The sequence below is a fragment of the Engraulis encrasicolus genome, chromosome 9 (assembly GCF_034702125.1).
Source record: "Engraulis encrasicolus isolate BLACKSEA-1 chromosome 9, IST_EnEncr_1.0, whole genome shotgun sequence".
Classification (NCBI taxonomy): Eukaryota; Metazoa; Chordata; class Actinopteri; order Clupeiformes; family Engraulidae; genus Engraulis; species Engraulis encrasicolus.
In genome coordinates this window covers 34,051,693-34,074,192 of record NC_085865.1, presented here as the reverse complement: position 1 = coordinate 34,074,192, position 22,500 = coordinate 34,051,693, and the positions used below count along the sequence as shown (strand labels likewise).

Sequence of the window (22,500 nt, the reverse complement as noted above, 5' to 3'; positions counted from 1 at the left end):
TCTCTCTCTCTCTCTGCCCTCCACACCTCCTCATTCCTGAGCCCTGGCCTGAGTGACGGCCATGGAGTGATTATATAACACCTGTCCTCAGGTGCGGCAGTCTGCCTCCGGCCATGACCCACACAACCCCCCCTCTCATCCATCCGTCCATGATCACATCACACTTGCATTATAGACCTCCCACCCCCCACTCTCACCCAACTTCCGACACACACACACACACACACACACACACACACACACACACACACACACACACACACACACACACACACACACACACACACACACACACACACACACACACACACACACACACACACTCTTACCATTCCCCCCTGGTCGACAGGGTGGCAAGGTTCCCCTCCAACCATGACAGCCTCAGACCCACACCAGCCCCCTCATCCATCCCCAGTTGCGTCATACAACAGCCCCCCACAACCAAGACTATCCAGACCCTCACCATCACCCCCCTTGCCAGCAATTCTCACGTCCGGCCATGACTGCCTCCGACCCCCTCATCCCCCCTCACCCAGTCATCCATGCTCCTTGCTAACCATACTGACATCATAGACCCACCGCCTCTCAACCACCATGGGGATGGGATTTGGGTATTTGGGTATCTCACAACAGAGAAAGTCTGGAGACCACCTACGCATTTCCTCGTAGAAGCGGGGTAGTTTACGATTGGCCATGACCGTTTATTGGGCGATTTCCCTGGCGAGGATAAAGGGGGCAGTGGAGAAGGATGGTTGGGATGGGGTGTGGAGTTGCATGGGGGCCAGTGGAGAAAGATGGTTGGGATTGGGGGTGGAGTTGAATGGGGGGCAGTGGGAGCAGGAGGAGAAGATTGAAAGGAGGAACAGTGAGAGCAGGGGAAGGAGGGTGAGAGGGAACAGGGGTGTGGTGAGAGGGGGATAGTGAAAGTAGGAGGACAAGGATGATGGTGAAAAGGGTCGGGGATGAACAGGCGGCAGTGGGAGCAAGAAAGAAGGATGATGTGTGTGGGGGGTGGGGGGGGTGAAAGGAGGATGACGGGAGGCTGAGGACAAGGGTGATAGTGGAGAGGGGGGGTGGTTGAAAGGGGGATAGTGGAATCAAGGAGAGAAGAGTGATGTGGGGTGGGGGGTGAAAAGGGAATAGTAGAGAGGGGGGGGTGAGAGGGGGATAGTGGAGAGGGGGTGGTTGAAAGGGGGATAGTGGGATCAAGGAGAGAAGAGTGATGTGGGGGGGGGGTGAAAGGGGGATAGTGGAGAGGGGAGAGAAGAGTGATGTGGGGGGGTGAAAGGGGGGTAGTGGGAGCAAGAAGAGAGGTGTGATGTGATGGGCAGGGGAGGGGGGTTGAAAGGGGGATAGTGGGAGGATGAGCAGGGGGAGATGGGTGGCTATGAGGGTGATGGGTGGCTATGAGGCATGATGGATAGGGTAATATGGCTGGAGCCGGTCAAACATGGCAGTCTAGCCGCTCAGTGGGGACACGAGATGTGGCTCACACATTAAATTACACATGACATGCATGTGTACCACACACACGAACACACACACACACACGTACACACACACACACACAGACATACACACACACATGCGCACACACAAACACACACACATGTGCGCACACACGTACACTACACAAATGTACACACACACACACACACACACGTGCGCACACACACACACACACAGGCCTGTATACACGCAGAACTGTAACCACACTGCATATGCTCATATTAACCTATGCTGTATACTTACACATGCATACCACTGCGAAGGGACAGACTCCGTCCTCACAATACACGATGCACATTCTTTGTGCTGTTTGCCATCTTGTTTGACCGTACACATGTACGCACACTTGACACGCACGCACAGGGCCGCTGACAGCTCTGGCTAGGCCCAGGACAAAGTGATCTGAAAGGGCCCCTCACCCAATACATAGAATGTAATGAGAATTGGGCCCCCTTCTATCCTTGAGCCTGGGACAACTGTCCCCCACCCCCACCCCCCGAACTCCGTCTGCTTCACTGCGTACGCACATATACACACACACGTGCACGCACTGCCTTTAGTGGGTGGAAAATTCTCTCTGAACTCAATTTGCTGACTGCCTGCTGTCTAAACCAATTTTAATTTGACATGATCAGTTTCAACACAATTTGTGCTGCTTTTATGTTGGCCAAAATTGTTTCTGTCTGGTCCCCCAACTACTCCTCTGGACCAACCTCAGTGAGTCAATCATGTGTCAGTTATAGAATCAGTTATTGAGGAGAAATATGGGAAAAAAAATATTGTGTAAGTGTGGGGGGCGGCAGAGTTTTAACACAGAGACGGACCAATTAGTGTCCAAAGAGCCCGAGGCGAGTGTCTCATAGAAGTGACAGAAGAATTCAGTCATGTGTCGGCTAGCCAAGCCTCCATCAAACACACACACACACACACACACACACACACACACACACACACACACACACACACACACACACACACACACACACACACACACACACACACACACACACACACACACACACACACACAGCGTCCATGTGCGTGCTGGGCTCTCCGATGTCCAAAGTCAGGATTTGGCAGTCTGAGCAAAACATTGATACGTGATTCGCTTGTTACGAAGTCTGTCATGCCTGAGAGAGGCACATCGCATTTACACACACGGACACACACAAGTATGTACACACACACACACACACACACACACACACACACACACACACACACACACACACACACACACACACACACACACACACACACACACACACACACACACACAAACACACATACAGTAGTTCCTTTGCAATGCATCATGGGATGGTTTCCTCTGAGAGGGGCGTCTTATGCTCAGATGTAGTGTGTTGTCTTGTCTGCCTGTGTGTGTGTCTGTTTGTGTGGTGTTTATGTCTGTGTCTGTTGTCTGTGTGTACTTGCGACTGAGTCTACGGGTGTTCAACTCTGTGTGTAACTGAGATTGAATCATATTATAGAGGCATTGGAGGGACATTGTTTGTCTCCGTGTATGTCTGCCTGACACCGAAGTTTGCACAAACTAATTGTAGCGTTTCCGTTCGGCAATCTTTCGGCAATCCCCCCCCATCCATCCCCAACCAACTCATTTCTTCTTCTCCTCTCCTGCCACAGTCGCACAATCCCCGGCTACAGGAGAGGCAAATCCTTGTGTTTGATCATTTATAGCCGGCCGCTGAGCTGCCCCGCGTATTGCGTTTGCGTGGTGCCTGGGCGCCGCAACACAAACCGGCCGGCGGAACTGATCTTTTCCTGAGCTGCACTGCCGATGCCGTCGATGCTGCCTGCCTGCCTGCCTGCCTGCTTCTCTGCACTTGTAAGGCACACAATCTGGATTCAGTACCACATCTAGTAGAGTCGTGTGTCAGGGATGTGTTTGGTTTTGTTAGTGTGTGTGTGTGCGTGTGCGTGTGCGTGTGCGTGTGCTTACGCACATGTGTGTGTGTATGTGTGCATGTGTGTGTCTGTGTGCCTGTGTGTCTGTGTGTGTCTGTGTGCGTGTGTGTTTATATGTGTGCACATGTGCGATACATGTGTCTGTCTGTCGGTCTGTCTGTATGTGTTTGTGTGTCTGTTTGTTTAATGACCAAACACACAGAACTGAGTGGGTGTGAGTAGTGGAATTTTATTTCTTATTTTTAGGGATTGGTTGGTTGGGTGGTTAGTGGCATTTTGTCTTTTTGTGTGTGCATGTGCGTGCGTGTGTGCGTGCATGTGTGATAGTGTGGCATAATACAATCAGCATTATTGCATCCTTAATTCTGCCAACTGGCAGTAATGCTTCAGAGCAGTGATTTGCAATATTTTTTGAGCCAAGGCACACCACTAATATTGCCAATATTATACACATGTATGCAGTCATTCAATAATTTTTCATGGCACACTTGGTGATCCCTCATGGCGCACTAATGTTCTGTGACAGTAATGCTTTAGAGATGAACTTTCAGTAGTTACCCATCCAGCAAGAATGAAAGGGTTAATAGCATAGGTTTAATGGTTGCACTCCTCCCCAGCATATCAGCAGTTGAACATAGGACATTGGCTCTGTGAAAGACTAATTTATTCTTAAAAAAAGTGTTGCTTGACCCTCAAAGTTGTCAACAACTCTCACAGCACGCAAGGCTTTCATAATCCCCGTGCATGGCGAGAAAAAGCATCCTGGGATCAGCAATTCCCATGGCAACTTGAGCAAGGCAAGACTCCGGAACAACGTCAGCATTGTGCCGTGATCTAATCAACGTCTAGTCTTGTCAGGTTTTATTGTATGTGAGCAACTCAACAATAACAGAATATATACGTATTTCTTCATATTTATTATCGTTTAATGACATTGCCTTTTGAGCAATGCTTGCTATTTGCACTTAATCAGCTACTTTATATCTGCTCCGTATGGCCAAGAGTTGATAGTTACTACCTTATCATCTCTTCTTTACAATTTGTTGTATGCAAGCAACAACTGAACAATGAAATACTTTATATTTTTTGATAATGTAAGTAATGTCATAGCTATCTGAACCATGTTTGTTGCCTGGGCTTTATTCTGGTCATACATCGGTACTTTATATCTGTATTGAACTGTATGCGTGTACAGTGGCCAACAGTCCATTGGTAATGATGGCTGGTGATTATCCAGCGTTATTGAGGCACTTGGTTATGCTTTCCGAGAGCTTTGTTCATTGATTTCCACTCAAGCATGTTTATGACAGTCGGAACATCCACCTCAAGGTTTGTAGATACACAAGGAAGTGTGTGTGTGTGTGTGTGTGTGTGTGTACACTACAGCTATTTTAGCTGATCCAGCAGTGCTCTTGCGCTCTCTCTCTCTCTCTCTCTCTCTCTCTCTCTCTCTCTCTCTCTCTCTCTCTCTCTCTCTCTCTCTCTCTCTCTCTCCCCCCCTCTCTCCCTTTTGATGAATGGCCATTCTGCCGTTTAGTCAATCCGGTCTGCATTGCCAATCTATCTAATAGCAGGTTGTCATGGACACATCGGAGGGCGATAAATCGTTCATTCAGCGGCCGGCCAGCATCTGTTTGACGATGACGATCCTTCATTTGGCTCGTTACTCATAAACCTGATCGATGGCTGGCAAAGAGAGAGCTCTCTGTCTCTCTTTCTCTCTCTTCCTTTCTTCTTTCTCTATATCTCTCTCTCTCCATTTCATTCTCTCTCTCTCCCTCTCTCTCTCTCTCGCTCTCTCTCTTCCTCTCTCTTTCTCTCTCTTCCCTTCTTCTTTCTCTATATCTCTCTCTGTTTCATTCTCTCTCTCTCTCTCTTTCTCTCTCTCTCTCTCTCTTTCTCTCTCTCTCTCTCTCTCTCTCTTTCAGTGCACGATAAAACTTTTAAGTTGAGTATTTAGCAAGTTATCACTACAATGCGCTCACTTAATGGAAGACTCTAGATGAACCCCTTAGGTCAGAGATATTATTAAGTTGTTTCTACACTTAAATGGCTAATGACGACAGATGCTAAGCTCCCTTTGTCTCTTGTGGTTCCAAAGTCGTGTCCTCACAAAACAACAGTAGAGACTACAAAAGTCTCTTTTTAAGCTTAGATACACCCCAAGCAGTCGTGATAAGGATCTTTTGGGGGCATAATGACCTTTAAAAACCTGATGAATTTCATGCTTCTTTGCATCCTTTTTCTTTGTGAAGTTAAGGTTTTTTTTATGAGGCAAAAAATAAAAGCCTCTTTAAACGACTCTGCAAATGTCAGCTTGACCGATCTCTTCCATAACATGCGATTCTGATGCTGGGAGATGATATGCGGGTCTCATGGGAATGTGTGTGGTGGATGGCGGGTTTTCTGCTTCGTAGGGTGGCTTATTCCCGCTATACTGTGGTTAAAGGAGAGAGCTTTGGCTTTGTTATTCCTCTATATACATTAGTATTCCACAGCACAGCACGGCAGGCGAAGGCGACCAGGAGAGAAAGCCTCTACTGTTTGGAGGGTGGGTGCTGTTTTTGGGGTGTGTGTGTGTGTGTGTGTGGGCATGAGTGTGTACGTGTGTCTGTGTACATGGCTGCATCGTTCGTGCGTATTTGTGCGTGCCTTTTCTGTGTGCGTATGTGTGTGCGCTTGACTGCGCGTGACGTGCGTACTTGTGTGTGTGTGTGTGTGTGTGTGTGTGTGTGTGTGTGTGTGTGTGTGTGTGTGTGTGTGTGTGTGTGTGTGTGTGTGTGTGTGTGTGTGTGTGTGTGTGTGTGTGTGTGTGTGTGTGTGTGTTTGGGGTATAACATAAGGTGTGATCTTGCGTTCGCACCAACTGTTTCATTCACACCTTAATGTCCTTCAGCACCAAGAACTCATCAGTCTTGTGCTCACTACTGCCCTCTCCTTCCCTCTCTCCCTCCCTCCCTCTCTCTCTCTCTATCTCTCCCTCCTTCTCCCTCTCCCTCTCTCCCTCCCCCCTCTCTTTCTCTCCCTCTCTCTCTCCCTCCCTCTCCCTCTCTCCCTCCCCCCTCTCTCTCTCTCTCTTTCTCTCTCCCTCTCTCTCTCTCTCTCTCTCTCTCTCTCTCTCTCTCTCTCTCTCTCTTTCTTTCTTTCTTTCTCTCTTTCTCTCTCCTTCAAAACTTCTTTTCTTGCATAAAACCTTTTTTCTTTCATTTGTTCATGCTAAGTCTCTCTTCTTATTCTACTTCTCTCGTGTATTCATTTCAAACACACACACACACAACCTCTTTTACAGCCATTCTCACGCTTTCATTTACTCAACTATATATGTGTCTCTGTCTCTCTCTCCCTCTCTCTCTCCCACAGCCCTTTCTCTCTCTCTCTCTCTCTCTCTCTCTCTCTCTCTCTCTCTCTCTCTCTCTCTCTCTCTCTCTCTCTCTCTCTCTCTCCGTATCCTCCATCACTGTCTACCCAACCCCACCGTCTCCTACTGCCCGTTTCCTTTCTAAGTCTCTGTGAGGGATGTTTGTTAACATGTGACAGACTAGACTTCACACGGCTGCCACCTGAAAGAGTGCACCCTAGTTTAAAGCCACCGATGGAAAATCAAAGGTGTACAATTTAGTGTTCTATCCACAGTGAGGCAGGTACTGTACCTGTACAGTGAGTCAGGTCAAGTTGCAAAAGGCAGTCTAAAACCAATGGAAATGGACAATATGTACAAGCAAACCTGATAACGAGTATAAAATCATGAAAAGTGTGATAAATATGACATATTTAAGTGAAAGTAAAAGATAAGATCAGCAAATATCATTAGGTAAGCCATGTTGATGGTGGACCACATGCACATCCATCATTAGAAGTCACCTGCCATGGCTTCCAAACTTTAAACAAATATACATGTACGCAAAGCTATGCAAAGATTATTTATTTTTATTTTTAATCAGATTTTTCATCATTGTAGGAAATTCTGACAGCTTAAACATAACAGAAATCTATCTAAACACCTACAGAGCAACACAGGGACAAACATTGTTTTTTTTGTTTCAAGATTTTTAAAAGCCTTCCCCCTATTGTGTCGTTGTTAAAAGGTTACGGCGACATGTTCTTATGTTCTAGTCTAAAGCAGGTGGGAAGCTGCCTCTACGGCTCTTAAGCCACCTGTTGGACACCACCTCACTACAGCTGTTCCACTGTTGCCATGGTGCTGGCTTGGTTGATGTAGAAGGTCAGAGTTCAGATCTCGGTACAGCGCCCTCTTGATAGACTCGAGCAATACGGCAGTGATCTAATACCGTTCCCCTCTTTTCTTTTACTCCCCCATTCAGGGGAATAACACACAGCATTCCCGGTGCTTTGCCTCCAGGCTAAAGGCCACTCCACAGAGATTTGTGTCCCGCGCTTCGCGGTAGAGTGGCTGGGGGAGAGAGAGAGCTGTGCACACACAGTCAGTCGTCCGTTAAGCAGTTAGAGATGGAGGAATGAGAAGATGCACTGCTAAATCTCTCTCTATTCCTCTATCCCCCTCTCCCCCCTCTCCGCCTCCCTCTCTCTCTGTCTCTCTCCCTTTCTCTCTCTCTCTCTCTCTCCCTCTACCATTACATTTCTCTCTCTCCTCTCCCCCCCTCTTTATTTCTCTCTTCCTCTTTCTTTTCTTTCTCTTCTCTCTCTTCCCGCTCTTTTCCCTCCCTCCCTCTCTCCCACTGTCTCTCTCTTTCACATGCTCTCTCTTCAGCAGCGAATTCTGATCTCTGGAATATAGCGAAGGAATAGAAATGAGAGAGAGAGAAAGATAAATTGAGAGGCAGAAAAAGAGAGCAAAACGAAGTAAGAGAGAGAGAGAGAGAGAGAGAGTAAGAGAGAGAGAAAGAGAGAGAAAACGAGAAGACAGCTGTCATGCATATTTCATGGGGCAGCTTGTTAACCTGACAGGGGGATCTGTGGGCTGACGGACAGCGGAGAGGGGAGACACTGCATGCTCATAATGCATTAACATACCCTAAAGCTCTTCTTCCTCTCCCGCTCTCTTCATCTTCTCCTCCTCCTCCTTTCTTCATCTTCCTTCCCCCTGTTCTCCTCTTCTCTCCTCTCCCTTAAGCTCTTCTTCCTCTCCTGCTCTCGTTCTCTTCTCCTCCTCATCCTTTCTTCATCTTCCTTCTGACTGTCCTCCTCTTCTCTCCTCTTCGTAAACTCCTTCTTCTTCTCCTCTTCTTCTCCTCTTCATCTCCTCCTCCTCTTCCTCCCCTGCCTTTCCTCATCTCCTTTTCCCTCTTTTTTCTCATCTCCTTCTCCCTCCTCTCCCTTTCTTCCTCCTCTCCTCTTCCTCTCCTCTTTTTTCATCTCCCCCTCCTCTTCCTCACCTCCTCTTCCTTTCTTTCTTTTCTGTTTTTCTTCCTCTTCTCTTCCTCTTCTCCTGCTCCTCTTCCTCTCCTCTTCCTGACCTCCTCTTCCTTTCTTCCTCCTCTGCTTTTCCTCCTCCTCCTCATCTTCCTCACCTCCTCCTCTTCTCCCTCTGCTCCCTTGACCAAGCACACACAAACACACACAAACTCACACCTACACAAACATACCCTAAACCCCCTTATCCTCTCCCTCTCTCCTCCTCCTCTTCCTCCTCTTCCTGCCTCCTCTTCCTGCCTCCTCTTCCTGCCTCCTCTCCCTAGAATAAACACACATACTTGGACCTGTTACACCTTTACAGATACACCCTTAAAGGGACACTGTGCAGGAAATAGTCAAAAAAGGTACTGCAACTATGCTGCTTATTGAAACTGGGCTGCCTATTGCCAAATTTGATCTTTACATGAAAGTTTACTAAGTAATAAACACATATTTTCTAGTATGGTCCAAGTACAGTCATTTTTGCAGCTAAAAATGGCTATTTTTGGATATTCATAATGGCGGACCATGGAGAAGATCCCCCTTTTTATGTATCAAAAGTGCAATTTTTCCAGTCATAATGAATACTTAGAATTTGATGCTGGTGGTAAGTATTCATGAAAAAGGTAACATTAGTGAATGGGCAGCATGAATTCTGGAAATAAACAACTAAAAATCTCACACAGTGTCCCTTTAACTCCTACTTTCTCCTCTTTTCCTCCTCTTTCTCCTCCTCTGTCTCTCTCCTCTCCTCAGAATTAACACACATACACTTGGGCCTCCTACTCCTACACAAACACACCATTGACTGTTTCTTCCTCTCCTGTTTTCTCATCTCTCTTCTCTACTCCTTTTAAATCTCCACTACCACTATCATCCACATATCCCCATGACTCTCATCCAAACATACCCTAAACCTCTTCTTGCACCCCAACACCCCCCCCACCCGTCTCTCTCTCACACTCACTCACTCGCACGCACGCACACACACACACACACACACACACACACACACACACACACACACACACACACACACACACACACACACACACACACACACACACACACACACACACACATACACACACACATACACACACACTCCATCCACCCTGCCATTCCAACACATGCACCCTCCCCAATCGGGCATCTTTTATTCATGTGGGCTAAGCGCTGCTTGATACCCCGACAGTCAGGGTGGCTGCCACGCGTGCACATCACAGCTGTCTGCGGAGCGCCCCAAAAACCAGCACGTAATTATAAACACTTTGGTCTCTCACAGTATCTCTCTCTTGCCGTCTGTATGAGATCTCTCTCTCTATCTATCTATCTATCTATCTATCTATCTATCTATCTATCTATCTATCTATCTATCTATCTATCTCTCTCTCTCTCTCTCTCTCTCTCTCTCTCTCTCTCTCTCTCTCTCTCTCTCTCTCTCTCTCTCTCTCTCTCTCTGTCCATATCCATCTCCATCTCTCTTTCTCCATCACTCTTTGTCTCCTTGTTTTCTCCTCCTTCCTGTCCCCCAGTACACCCCTGTATGCATATCACAGAATCTGTCTGAGTACATGTTTGATTGAAAGACAGTTGGTAGTAGTACACTTACAGTGGCTGTGTAGGGGGGCAACAAATATGGAGTGTGTGTTTGTGTTTGTGTGTGTGCGTGAGTGTGTGTGTGTATATGAATGTGTGCCTCTCTTTCTGTCAATATATTGTTACTCTTTGTGTGTGCGTGTGTTAGTGTGTGTGTGTTTTTTTCCCCTATCTATGTATTGTTACTCTTTGTCTGTCTGTGTCTGTCTGTGTGTGTGGTCTGTCTCCTCCTGTCTGGCTCATCATCCATGTCAGCCATCCAGACAGGTTTCTGTCCTCCCTCCCGTCAGAGGAGAGTCTCAGAGGGCTGAGAGTCCCCCCCACATGGGGCTGGGGCTGGGTGGTGCACCCCTGGAGAACGGGCCGGGTAACCCCTCTGTCATCCCAGCTGTCTGTGGCGGCCTCACCCTATCAGAAACATAGTCACACGCACATACACATGCACGCACGCATGCATGCGCGCACACACACACACACACACACACATACACACAAAAGAAAAGCAGAACACAAGCAAAGACACACACAGTCTCACACACATGTGCGCGCGCAGACACATACACACACACACAAAGAGTATCAAAATACAGGCACACATTCACTCTCTCATGCGCGCACACACACACACACACACACACACACACACACACACACACACACACACACACACACACACACACACCCACACACACATCCACAGGGTGGGACAGCAAGTGAAGTAGCAGGTAAGCGGAGGGAAAGCTGGGGACATGACAGGAGAGGAAGGAGGGGTTGGAAGTGTGTGTGTGGGGGGGGGTGCTGGACTGGTGGGGGGGCATTCTGACTTCCAAAGGAGACACAGCAGGCAGTTGAATAAGCAAACAGGTAGACAGAGGAGAGAGAGAGGTGTGCTCACTGGATCAGCTGGAGAGGAGAGAGAGAGTGAGAGAGAGAGATACAAATAAAGGAAGAAAGCAAGAGAAAGGAAATAGAGAAATCACAGAGAGAGAGAGATGGAAATAAAGGAAGAGGTTAAGAGAGAGGAAGAGACAAAACAAAGAGAGAGTTAGAGAGACAGACGTGGAAATAAAACTAGAGAGCAAAACACGGGAATATAGATATAGAGGGGTTCAGACTGAGAGACAGACAGATAGTGACGAAGAAGAAAAGAATTGACAGAAGAGAGAAAGAAGAGCTGCCATGGAGGGAGGCCAAGAGCCAAACGGAGGCGTAGAGAGATGAGAGAAAAGTTGGAGGGTGGAGGTGAGGCAGTGACAAGCTGAATGGAAGGGGGCAAAAAAGGAGGGAGGAGAGTGGAGGGAAAGAGAGGAGAGAAACGGGAAGGGGAGGGGAGGGGAAGAGAAGAGAAGAGACAGAAGGGCGGCGTGGGGTGCAACAGAGACCTGTGGGATTGTGGGAGAAATGAAGAGAACACTGAAAAAAAATATGCCGAATTCGCCACAGTGGGTGGGAACTAGAAAAGAACAAAGAGCAGCAGACTCGTGCAGTCGGTAGCGTATCAATCAGTGTGTGAAATACACACAGGCAAGCAGCCAGCCGTGCCATAATGCAAATATGTACACACACACACACACACACACACACACACACACACACACACACACACACACACACACACACACACACACACACACACCCTCATATCCACCCCACGCCCCACCCCACCCCTGTTCTCAGATCAGTTCTTTATCCCATACTGTAGAGAGCGAAACGACAAGCCAGTAATCAGATGAAGGGTGTCCTCTGTAACCATTGGCTGGCTGTAACTCTGATTTCAAATGTACAGGTAGTGAAGGCCAGCAGTTGGGTTATGGTGAAGCCAGGGGCTTGATGAATTGGAAATGGAAAAAAAGAACTCACTATAGTCTAACTGCCACACTTTGTGTGGGTATAGAAGAAACACTTTGGGGGGGGGTGTAATGGTCCGGTGTCAAACTGCCACAACCCAAAGTTTGGGTATTATTTTTTTAGTGTGCAGTCCTGTTGGGTGAAACACGCTATCGCCTGGTAACCTACTCTATCAACTTCTGCATTTAATTAAACAGCGCTTTGGGAAGTTATTCAGAGGGGTGTTCGGCTCTCCCCCAATGCAGCAGCATCAACCCAATGTCCTTCAATTACACCAATTAGCTATCATTGCCCTGATACTGGGTGGCAATCTCCATGAGGACTAGTAGGAGTCTTATTTTCATAGTGCTAGCAGCTACACAAATTAATTAGCAAATGGCTCCTCCTTTTGCCCCATTGCCCCAGATATCAATGGCCTAATTTCACATGATGGGGGAGTCTCTCGACTACATCATGATGTCTGACATGCTAACCCGTTTACATGTAGGATGTTGTACAATGATACAAAGTCGTTGGCATGCATTATTTTGTATAATGACAGAAAAATAAGCCAAGTACAAGCATCATGGTGTATAATGTGGAATTGTTCATAGATGTGGAATATGTGATAACTTCTGCAGCATCCATGTTTTTGTGAAGAGCAAGGGGCTTGCTTGAATTACAATATGTCTAAAACCCTTGTCTGTGAAGTAGCACAGATCCAAATGAAATTCTTCTGTTTAAGAAAAGCAAAAGAGCGAGATAGAGAGGAAGAGAGAAAGAGAGCGAGAGAGAAAAAAGAGGATAGACAGGAAAAGGATTTAGGATATCGTGCCATGATATATTTTCCCTCTCATTCTCTTTCTCTCTCTCTCTCTCTCTCTCTGACTCTCTGTCTGTCTCTCTCTCCAAACATTTCTCCACTCAAGCATGCAGTGACAAGAGAAAAAAAACATTTTTGGGGAGGGAGCGGAGCACTTCAGTGTGCGCGTGTAAAACTGCATTACATTTTCTCACAGGCCTCCCATGCAGCACAGGCGGACAAGGTCCGTGGGTCAATTAGCATGTGTTGATAACTCCACACAGCCCCCACTTCAGGAGAGAGAGAGAGAGAGAGAGAGAGAGAGAGAGAGAGAGAGAGAGAGAGAGAGAGAGAGAGAGAGAGAGAGAGAGAGAGAGAGAGAGAGAGAGAGAGAGAGATAATATGAGGAGGGAGAGAGCGATGAAGAAAGATTATTAATTAAAGGGAGAGATGGGTGGGGTGGGGTTTGGGTAGTGGTATGGAGACCAGAGAGAACAGAACAATATAGAAAGAGAAGGAGCTAGGAGGGGGGATGGGGAGCGGTGGAGAATGTGTGTGTGTGTGTGTGTGTGTGTGTGTGTGTGTGTGTGTGTGTGTGTGTGTGTGTGTGTGTGTGTGTGTGTGTGTGTGTGTGTGTGTGAGTGAGAGAGAGAGAGAGAGAGAGAGAGAGAGAGAGAGAGAGAGAGAGAGAGAAAGAGAGAGAGAGAGAGAGAGAGAGAGAGAGAGAGAGAGAGAGAGAGAGAGAGAAAGAGAGGAAAGAGGCTGAAGTATAGGGAGAGATGGATGGGCTTCTGGGGCTGGCTAGTTGTGTAGACCAGAAAGAACTGCTGAAAACAGAGAGGACAGGCAGATGCAATACATGGTAGATATCCTGCCCCCCAAAACACATACACACACACACACACACACACACACACACACACACACACACACACACACACACACACACACACACACACACACACACACACACACACACACACACACACACACACACACCCCCCCCTCTCTCTCTCCTCAACATCAGTCGGACTCTAGACTCTCCTGGTGTGGTACTAAGTCCCCCCGACTGTGCTGTGTGGTGCGCTGTGGTGTGCAGTTATGCGTGGCGGCCAGGCCTGCATGTGTTAGCCATGCTGAGAGGAGCGGAGCGGCCAGCCTCTCTCTCTCTCTCTCTCTCTCTGGGGCTCCGGGCCCACTAATGAGACTCCAGCACACTGCAGAGCCCACGCACCCAGCGACGCCCAAACGCACGCTAGACACTGCCTAGCTCAGCCCAGTTTAGTTGCAAGATATGCACGCATGCATGCACATGTATGCGCACGCACACACACACATACACACACACACACACACACACACACACACACACACACACACACACACACACACTTGCAGGAAAATTGCAAAGCAACATTCAGCAAGTGTGTGTGTGCGCGCGTGCGTGCGTGTGTGTGTGTGAGACAGGGAGAGAGGTACAGAGAAAGTGTGCATCTGTTTGTGTACTGACATGTGTTTGTTTTCTCTGTTGGTACAGTATATTGTGTAAGACTTAATGGCTGACTAAACCTACCATGTGCGTGCGTGTGCATGTGTATGTGTGTGTCTCTGTGTGGAAGTGTATTTACGTCCTGTAGACCGACTGGATGACTCCAGCCGTGTGTGTGTCCGTGTCTGTGTGTCCGTGTCTGCATTGTATTGTATGTGTGTCTGTGTCTGCGTACATGTGTGTTGTCCTGATGCTTTGTTTGCTGTTCCTCCACCTTTTCACCCTCTGATCCGTCTCGTCTCTCTTCTGGCCGCGGCATTACATCCAGAGAATAAGATTGTCTGCACAATACCAACAGATCAATCGCAACTGTTTGCCAGAACAGAACGATGCCAAGCCACACGGCTTAATAGGGACATAGTGCGGAGCACATAGAATATTTACCATTGATCCTGATGCTACTGCTCTCTTAACATACATTTGTGTTGGGGGTTTGAGGCGTGTGCGTGTGTGTGTGCGTATGTTTGTGCATGCATGTGTGTGAAACTATACCTTTAATCGTTGGCGAAGTGGACACTACAGACAAGGAAAGGGCAAAAAGACAAATTTATAAGGTAGAGGTGTGTGTGTGGAGAGAGAGAGAGAGAGAGAGAGAGAGAGAGAGAGAGAGAGAGAGAGAGAGAGAGAGAGAGAGAGAGAGAGAGAGAGAGAGAGAGAGAGAGAGAGAGAGAGAGAGACTTCATCACTTCTCATTAGTCGCAGTGAAGGGACAGGCCCCTGGCAGCCCGCCCCCTCTCTGCATCGCTGGCCTCCTATAGGTTATCAATCAGACGCCTCATTAGAGCTGACCCAGTGCATTGTGGGAGTCAACAAACCAGTGGCCACCTTTGGATGGGGTTGGGGGGGGGGACGCGCACGCACACACACACACACACACACAACACACCAGAGTCCAGTCTCAACACCTCAGACTACCTAAACCCTCACTAATGTCTGCACTGCTACCATCACCTAGACAGCATGCAGTAGACCCAAAGCCAATAGACATTAAGGTGCTTTTGTTAAACGTCTGCAGACCAGTGGGTCCTTTGGATGGGGATACTCCACAATCCAGTCCCAACAACACCCGAATGAGACCTTGTATGCATTCCAATATGCAGACTCCAGTCCTTCACTTTTGCTCGTGGCCCCGCCTGCGTGGTGAAAGCAATAAAGTTTCCCCACTGTCAGCCTAGCCACAACAATTTTTTGGGGACTGTTCTTCATTCACCATCCTGATTGCAAATGACGAAATTACATTAGAATTGTGCTTTCGCAAGTTATTGAATTAATTTTCTGTCCTCAGTGACGTCATCATGAGATCACAAGCAGGCAAGTGAGCAAGGGAGGACGGAAGTCTGCATATTGGAATCCACCCCCCGAACACAGAGCCAGTGTCAGTAACCACACAGCAGGCATGATGCCACATTGGGAAATGTCACTCAAGATTATACAGTACAGTATATGCTGATGTGTGTATTGTACAGTATGTGTCCTGGAGATATGCAGAGCAGTGGCCTCTGTGCATGCAGACGCCCTAGAGTCAAGCCCTAGCTATGCCACCCAGACACAGCACCAGTGCACTGCCAACGCACTGCATTATGTCACTTTGGTAAATGTCACCTATAGATGTACAGTCTGCTTTGAGTGTATTGTGTTTGTCAAAAAAGTTAGTTTAGGAGCGCTTCCTGGACTCTGAAAAAGTTTGGTTGAGGTGGTCTTTGGATAGGGAAAAAACTGAAGATGAAAAACTGAAGAAAATCCAAGGCACTCTCCTTTTGAAAAAGTTAAAAAGCCTTTATTGTGATGGCTTTGTCATTTAAGACATTTAAAAGACCCCAGCGCATGCATTGTGTTTGTGTTCATGTCTTACGCTCCATATGCTAGAAGAAAATAAAGCTACAACTACTTATTATACTGGTCCTGAACATTTGCAGACCTCTATGTATGGAGACATACTGAAAGTGAAAAGCATGAAAGCCCAACTGGGAAACTCCAACTCCCATTGTCATTGTGACACAGCACTCCACAGCACACAAGTGAACACTGCACACTGCACACAACGAAATTGCATTAATGCCTCACCCGTGCAAGGGGGCAGCCTTCAATGGCGTCCCAAGGGAGCAGTGTGGTGGGATGGTTCCATTCTCAGGGTACCTCAGTCATGGAGGAGGATAGGAGAGAGCACTGGTTAATTACTCCCTCCTGGCGGGTCGGGAGTCGAACCGGCAACCTTTGGGCTACAAGCCTGACGCCCTAACCGCTTACCCATACTGGAGTCCAGTCACAACACTACTACCACCCAGACACCCACCTGTGCCAGCAGACGTGCCACTTTGGTAAATGTCATCCAGACAATAAACCCAAGCCACTTTGGATTGGAAAGTTGGTGTGCATGTACCGTCAGGTGTTCAGTCCCAAGGGGTGAGGGGCAGGGGAAAGTGAAAATTCCAAGAGCACGCAAGTTAAAACTGGCTTTAAATAAAGCTTGACTCTTTGTGGGGATGGGGATGATGATGGCGTGATGGACACACACACACACACACACACACACACACACACACACACACACACACACACACACACACACACACACACACACACACACACACACACACACACACACACACACACACACACAGTCTCTCTTAGTGCCCAACAGTTTTATGAAGGCCCTTTCTTTCACCTGGAAAGTAATCCACTGTTGATTTGTAAGTTGTAAGTGGTTGTAGGAAGTAAATTCCACAGTACGGAGATCTTCTACAGGGGTGTCGGGCCATGGCCATGTCACCTTTGTTTGATAAGGCTTGATTGTGTGCTATTGTGCAGACACACATGCGCACATGCACACAGACACACGCACACAAGCACACACACAAACACAATACAGCTTCACTGAAAAGTATGAGGATGTGTGGTTTGGTGTGCTGTGGTAGAATGAAGAGTTGGAATGTGAGTGAGTGTGTGTGTGAGTGCGCTACTGCACTCATGCACACACAGAAAGACACACACGCACACACACACTACAGCTTCACTGTAAAGTATGGGGATGTGTGGTGTGGTGTGGTGTGGTGTGGTGTGGTGGAATGAAGAGTTGGAGTGTGACTGTGTGTATGTGGTGGTGTTCACTAACCAGAGAGAGAGAGAGCTGCTGATGTTCAATCATCCCCTGAGGTCAGGGCTGACAATGAGGAGGAGGAAGAGGAGGAGGAGGAGGAGGAGGAGGAGGTGTGGACGGGTGGAGGAGGGTGTTTGGTGGATGTTGGGTATGGGGCAGTTGCGGGAAGTGCGGCTGACAGGCTGTGGTCACACCCCATTTATCAGAGCTCTTAATTACCATCATCGAATGTCTTTGAGACGCTCCATGGATTTCCCGCTGGCCTTGTCCAAACAACTTGCGCTGGCTGGCTGTACAGATGCTAGAGGCTTTTCTTCTTGTTCTTGTTCTTGTTCTTCTTCTTCTTCTTCTTCTTCTTCTTCTTCTTCTTCTTCTTCTTCTTCTTCTTCTTCTTCTTCTTCTTCTTCTTCTTCTTCTTCTTCTTCTTCTTCTTCTTCTTCTTCTTCTTCTTCTTCTTCGTACAGTGCTGTGCATCACATGGACAGGGACATCTTTGTTCTGCTGCCTGTACTGTTGATGGGAAGATCTTTGTTGTACTGTAAAATTCTGCAATGGAAGTAGCTAGCATATTGTGCAAATGTAAACACACACATTCAGGATACGTCTGAGGACATTGCATTTACTGTACAAGATGTTTTTAAGTTTAAATTGTGTTCTATAAGTACTAGATTATGCAGGGTTGGAGAGATGCAAGCCCTCGTATTAAGTCTCATTCACAATTGTATCCCCTTCAACTGTATTCCCCTAGTCATGCCATACCCTGTGTGTACTCTTCGTAGCTCACCTCCTTCAGAAATACTTGAGCTGATACTGCATTATACGGGACCTCCCATGGCCTGTTTATTTTAAAGGTTTACACTTTTTAAAGAGTTGTTTGTCATCCACTCAGAGATGCTCAAGGTCCTCCCTCGTTTCCAGGCGCCCTCACATCTAGATCATGCCGAGGCCCCATCCTGAAAAACCTCCGGCCTTGCTCATGATTTTCATTTCATTACAGTCCAGGGATATTGATTTTTATTTCTCTTTTTGGTTCATTTGGATCAGTCCTGTATCTGTATGACGCAAATCCACAACTTCTTTCCCATATCTTAAATTGGATCATTTTGAGTGAACATGCGTTATCAATCATTTCACTTAATATACGCCAGAAGGGAAAAGTGGCTAACGAGAGGGTGAAAAGCTAGCATACACAAATACAAACGAGTTGTGTGGTCAAGTAGCACCACTGGCAGTGTGCAGCAGCAGTAAATGCTGCAGTGTATGACATATGTTGCTACATCCTGCATCATAGGAAATGGGTGGTATGCACACTGTGTTTTTGTTCCAAAAATATAAACCTAATCCTTAATTTAGTTCATGTTTAGTTGTTCTAATGTAATTTTAATTAGTAGTTAAAGGAGAAATCCGGTGTAAAATGGCTTACATGCGCTTACCTTAACTCCATTTGTGACTTGCATTGAGAAATCCAGCGCTAGCTAGCCGATGCTAACATTGGGGTTTCGCTGTGGCTCACCAGGGCATCAAGTAGCCATCATTATAAATCTCTACTTTCCACCCATTTACGACATTCAAAGTTGCCCAAAACTTCATTCTGTTGAGTTGCGGGGTTGTTGACATGCAGGGCTTTTTTTGAGGGGGAGCAAGGCGGAGCTAGCTCCGGAAGCTCTGACGCGCGCTCCGGAAGCTCTGAGGCGCGCTCCCCCAGCTGGATCTTGACAAACGATATTTAAATTATAATAATAAATAAATACATAAATTAAAGTTTGTTTCGTGCTAATGTCTGGTTTAAATATATGGGATATCGAGGGATATCGAGGGATTTTTATTGGCCTAAATATCAGTCTTAATTTACTTCAACATTAGTCATAATGGCGACTAGAAAAGGGGACCAGCAAATGTGATCTGGGCTTTGCGTTCTATTAATTTTATATGGTTATGCAGAGAGTATGAAACTGCGCAGGGTAGCCTATTCGGTGCTACTGCATGGTTCCGAATTCGCTCTGGTCTACAGATAAAGGATGCGTGATGCTGCGTTTACCAGAGCAAACTAACAAACTTTCCTTTTGGCATTGGCCTGCATGCTGAATAGTCCACTGTCCATTTTCCCAAATGAAATCAGAATATTCCCAGCACTCAGTAGCAGGTAGCCTATTTATACCGTTCCATATTTGTATTTGATATTGCGCATACATCCCACCCCCCCTGCGCTTTTTTTTTTCGCGCCGGAGCTACTCCTCCTCAGCGCTCCGGGACCTCCGACTTGACAAATTAGCACTGTTGACATGTAAAATGAGGCATAGAGAACTTTGGTAGTCCACCGTTTGTTTAGAAACAACGCCATTCTTACAGGGTGTTGCGACCGCCGATATAGCCAAGTCCTGAGTTGGTTTAGCAAAAGAGATATGTCCAGTGTGTCTACTCACTACTTTCCCGGGTGGTATTGCATTCTAGGGGCACCAACGAGTGAATACAGACTCCATTCGAATGAATGGGCTGCACTCTCTCCACAGCACCCTCTAGGTGACCTGCAGGCATAGATTGATACACTGGACATACAGTTAGGGCCATAAATATTTGGACATCTGCACAATTTTCATCTTTTTGGTGCTGTACACCATCCCAATGGATTTGAAATGAAACAAACGAGATGTGCATTAACAGCAGACTTTCAGCTTTAATATGGGGGTGTTTGCGTCCAAATCGAGTGAACTGTGAAGGAATTATGACATTTTCTATCAGTGCCACCCCATTTTTAAGGGACCAAAAGTAATTGGACAGTCTAGTATTTATACATCAAACTTTCAATTTTTAATTATTTGGTTGCAAATACTTTCCAGTCAGTTACAGCCTGTAATTTGCAATCCATAGACATCAATAGACACTGGGTTTTATCCCTGCAGATGCTATGGTGAGCTCTCTATTGCAACAGTCTTCAGTTCCTGCTTATTCTTAGGGTATTTTCCCTTCAGTTTTGCCTCCAGCAAGTGAAATGCTTGCTCAACCGTACTCAGGTGAGGTGATTGACTGGGGCATTGAATTATAGTCCACTTTTTTGGGGTAAAAATGGCTTAGTGGCTTTCAGATGAAGCTTTGGGTCATTGTCCATATGCACTGTGAAGCATTGTCCAATGAGTTCAGAACCATTAGGTTTAATATGACATGATAATATAGCCTGAAAATCTTCAGAATTCCTCCTGTGGCTTTTGTTGGTAGTCCTCATCATCAATAAATACAAGGGGAAAAAATAGTATTGACAGATATGCATGCCCACACCATGACACTACCACCACCATGATTCACTGATTGGGTGGTATGTTTCGAATCATGAGCAGCTCCTTCCCTTCTCTATACTCCTTTCTTCCCATTACCCTTGTACAAGATGATTTCTGTCTCCTCTGTCCATAGGATGTAGCTCAAGACCTATACAGTCTTTTTAAGACGTTGTTTGGCAAAGCCAAATTTGGTATTGATATTTCTGATGCAATCAATAATTTACATTTTTTAGTTAACCCTCTGTATTTCCTATGGTGAAGTGTTCCTCAATGTTCTTGATCTTTTTCTTGATTGTTACCTTGGACATGTATCCACCGTTCACATGGACACTGTTCTACATCTGGCAAACTGTTGGGAGATTGGTTTTTGTTCACCTGATACAGAATATTGTCTGTCATCCACAGCATTTGTCTTCCATGTCTACCAGGTAATTTGGTGTTGCTCTGGTATTTCTTTTTTCCAACATTCTGAACTCTTGAATTAATCATATTCAATGTTTCCCCATCTCTCAAATGGGTTTGTTTTGATTTTTTTCAACCTTATGATGGCTTGCATCACTGATGGTGACAGGTGGACTTTGGATCTCATGGATATTCCGTAAAAATATATGGAAATGCAAATGGAACACTTCAAATGAACTCTAAGACCTTGTATTGACATCTTGGTGATGGTGTAGTAAGGGAATAACACACATCTGACTCGAAAAATAGCTGAGAAGCCTACTGTCCAATTACTTTTGATCCCTTGAAAAGTGGGCAACACACACAAAAAACGTTGCTATTTCATTCCTGTTTATGCGATATGGATTTTAACACCCTCACATTAACGCTGAGAGTCTACAGTTAATGCACAGCTTGTTTGTTTTATTTCAAATCCATTGTGGTGGGGTATAAGGTGGAAAAGGATGATAATTGTGTTGCTGTCCAAATATTTCTGGCCCTAACTGTATCTATTTTGCTAAACCATCTCAGGTCTTGGCTCTTGGGTCACAACACCCTGTAAGAATGGCGGCCCTCATCATGTTATAAAACAAATTAAACCATTTTTGTCCTGATTTGGACACCTGATTTGTCCTTTAAGTTGTTTTTTTACTTAGTTTAGTTAAAATAATGCCATGTTGCTATTGTGTGCTACTTTTCATCTCGGACACAGAAAGTTAATTCGGATGGGGGCAGGCACCCGGCAATGGCTACTACATCCTTCATCAGCCAAACCCCCTAATCATTTCTAAGTGGCTAGTGCAATATGTGCACTTACTATACAGCACACACACACACACACACGAGGAAGAAGTGTGTATTGGACAGTGGAAACTCTCTTAATTAATGGGGCTACATACAGTGTAGTATGATATGCATGTACACTTACTGTAGAGCTCTCGGGAGAGTAGGAGCACTGAGGAAGTGTGTGTCTGTTGTTGGTGGCCCAGCACTAGACACAGTGGACCCTTATTAGGGGAGAAATGCTGGATTCATTGGAAGAAGTTTCCGGAACGATTGAGGAAAACGAGGAAAGCCTACCCTATAGGCCAAACCAATGTCTGAT

The 22,500-nt window shown here is 46.4% G+C and overlaps 1 protein-coding gene across 1 annotated transcript in view; it reads left to right on the top strand.

The window, feature by feature from the left end:
- The window catches only part of rsu1 (Ras suppressor protein 1), a 76,143-nt gene that overhangs the window by 41,796 nt on the left and 11,847 nt on the right, over nt 1-22,500 (top strand). The gene's annotated exons all lie outside the window — the stretch shown is intronic.